This window comes from Gossypium hirsutum, chromosome A04, assembly GCF_007990345.1.
Source record: "Gossypium hirsutum isolate 1008001.06 chromosome A04, Gossypium_hirsutum_v2.1, whole genome shotgun sequence".
Taxonomy (NCBI): domain Eukaryota; kingdom Viridiplantae; phylum Streptophyta; class Magnoliopsida; order Malvales; family Malvaceae; genus Gossypium; species Gossypium hirsutum.
Genome location: NC_053427.1, coordinates 83,972,719 through 83,975,957, shown reverse-complemented (window position 1 = coordinate 83,975,957; position 3,239 = coordinate 83,972,719). Strand labels below are relative to the sequence as shown.

At 38.9% G+C, this 3,239-nt stretch overlaps 1 pseudogene; it reads left to right on the top strand.

Moving 5' to 3' along the window:
- Positions 1–425: 425 nt before the first annotated feature.
- LOC121228235 (3-hydroxy-3-methylglutaryl-coenzyme A reductase 1-like) lies at positions 426–2,969 on the top strand (annotated as a pseudogene).
- Positions 2,970–3,239: the final 270 nt, after the last annotated feature.

Genomic DNA, 3,239 nt, shown 5'->3' with positions numbered 1-3,239 from the left:
ATAGATTTAATTTTTATTGGAGTGTGGTTTAATATGAATATATATATAATTATTATTTAATATATATAATTAATATAATATATTTTTATAACATAATATATTTGAGCTGGACGAGCCATGCTCGAGTCACTAAATTTTATCCAATGTACGACCCATATAAAAAAATTTATCTAAACTAATTTTTCAATCTCGTATTTTTATCAAACTTTCTAAAAACATAAATAAAACACAAATTAATTTTGGTACCATTTTTTAAATAATAATCCAACAGACTTTTGAGTCTTCTTCTCTCATTTAAGTCGCCGACTAACAAACAAAGTGCCAAATTTTCACGCGCTCTCACTGTACAGCCTTTTACTGCTCGAAACGTGTCCCCCCACAACATTATATATACTCACTTCCTTCAACTCCCGCTTCTTCATCCAAATTTCCCGGGAAAAAAACCATTTTCGGAATCAAACTGAACCATCTCCGGCTCCATCGTTTCATTCCTCTTTATTTTCCGTTATTCGCCGCGGTTCTGTACCCTCCGCCGCTACCACCACCGAAAATGGAGGCCCGCTGGAGATCGTCGGCTAAACCCGTTCAAGCTCCGAAAACAACGAAAACGGTTTCTTTTGAGGAAGTTTCCGGCAAAGCCTCCTCCTCCGAAGCATTGCCTCTCTCTTTACATCTAACGAATGCTGTGTTCTTCTCGCTGTTTTTCTCTGTGGTTTATTTTCTTCTTTCCCGTTGGCGTGAAAAGATCCGTACTTCCACGCCCCTTCACCTCGTCAACCTTTCAGAGATCGTCGCGATTTTCGCTTTTATCGCCTCGTTTGTTTATCTTTTGGGGTTCTTCGGGATTGATTTTGTTCAGTCTTTGATCCTCCGACCGTCGACTGACCTTTGGAATTCCGAGGACGAAGAGGAAAATGAAGCTTTGCTTCGTAAAGAAGATGCTCGTAAAATCCCTTGTGGCCAAGCTCTTGATTGTTCGGTAACCTCGGCACCAATTATATCTGCCCAGAAAGTGGTCGATGAAAAGCTTGTGAAATTAACAACCGAGGAAGATGAAGAAATAATTAAAGCCATTGTGGCGGGAACAACTCCTTCATATTCTTTGGAATCCAAATTAGGTGATTGCAAGAGAGCGGCTTCCATCAGGCGTGAGGCATTAGGGAGAATAACCGGGAAGTCGTTATCGGGATTACCCTTGGATGGATTCGATTATGAGTCAATTTTAGGACAATGTTGTGAGATGCCGATTGGGTACGTACAGATTCCCGTGGGAATTGCTTGGCCGTTGTTGCTTAATGGAAAAGAGTACTCGGTTCCTATGGCAACCACGGAGGGTTGCTTGGTGGCTAGCACTAATAGGGGATGTAAGGCTATTCATTTGTCTGGTGGTGCTTCTAGTGTTCTATTGAAAGATGGGATGACTAGAGCTCCTGTTGTAAGGTTCGGCACCGCCAAAAGGGCAGCTGATTTAAAGTTTTATTTGGAGGATCCTGAAAATTTTGAGACCTTGGCTGTTGTTTTTAACAGGTTTGTTTTATATATTTTTCATTTCTTGGTTGATGCATTTAAGTTCGAGCTAATGTGGGTGCTGGTTTTTTGTTTCAGATCAAGTAGATTTGCTAGGCTTCAAGGTATTAAATGTGTCATTGCAGGGAAGAATCTTTATTTGAGATTCACCTGCAGTACTGGCGATGCTATGGGGATGAACATGGTTTCAAAGGGTGTCCAAAACGTTTTGGATTTCCTTCAAACTGATTTCCCTGACATGGATGTCATTGGCATCTCTGGTGAGTTTCATTTCCATGAACAAATAATTATATATAGTTCTTCATTTTCATCCTTTGAGCTAGACCATTAAGCTATTATGGATATAGGAAACTTCTGTTCCGACAAGAAGCCCGCGGCGGTAAATTGGATTGAAGGACGAGGCAAATCTGTTGTCTGCGAGGCCATCATTAAGGGTGATGTGGTGAGGAAAGTCTTGAAGACTAGTGTGGAATCCCTTGTGGAGCTTAACATGCTTAAGAACCTTACAGGATCCGCCATGGCCGGAGCTTTGGGTGGATTCAATGCCCATGCTAGTAACATTGTCTCTGCAGTTTACATTGCCACTGGTCAAGATCCGGCTCAAACATCGAGAGCTCTCATTGCATCACGATGATGGAAGCTGTCAACGAGGGCAATGACCTTCACATCTCTGTTACGATGCCTTCCATCGAGGTAATTGACAGTGTTAATGTCCGATTATCAATTACATATCGAAGTAAAACTAGTTATTTGTTAATAATCTTGAAACAACTTGAAGAAAAAAAAATACAAAATTGAAATGACTTGAACCTGAATGACCAAAACCCGTAATGGCCCTCAAACCGAATTGACACGATTGACATGATTGACAAGTCTGGTGGTATTCATGTAAATGCTGAATTATCTTTGTTTTGCTGTGTGATTTATCTATTAGGTTGGCACGGTTGGTGGTGGAACTCAACTTGCATCTCAGTCAGCATGTTTGAACCTGCTAGGGGTGAAAGGTGCTAGCCAAGAGTCACCAGGTGCAAACTCAAGACGGCTTGCAACCATAGTAGCTGGTGCAGTCCTTGCAGGGAGCTGTCACTCATGTCAGCACTGGCAGCTGGGCAACTAGTTAAGAGCCATATGAAGTACAATAGGTTGAGTAAGGATGTTTCCAAAACTTCTTCTTAGACAAACACTTAATAATATATATAAATATATAGTATGATGAAAAGGCTTTGTCAAAAGCCTGAAAGAAAAATTAGTGTAGAAGTTGAAAATCCCCCATAGTTTATAAGTGTATCGAAAGCTAAGGAGATACACATCATCATCATCATCATCTCCTTGTAATTTACTTTGTATTTTGTTATTTTCTTCTTACTATTAAAGCAAATGTATTATCCTAGAATTGTGTAAAATGATAGAATTGTTAATTTAACTTTTTCTTTTTCTCTTCATAGATTCTACATATTATAATCTTCTCTGCTATATTATTACTATCCTTATTCATATCTTTTAGAAGTATTATGATCTTTTTCAACAAAATTTTAAGGGTTGATGTACTATTTGCCCCCCAAAATTGCACTTAATTTTCACTTTACCTCAGCTGTTAAAAGGTGTTAAAAAGATGATGGGTCGTGCACTCGACGAAAAGATAATAAAAATAAGATTGGAAACTTCAAGTACCAAATTGATAAAAAAAATTCTTTAGATATGAACATAATATT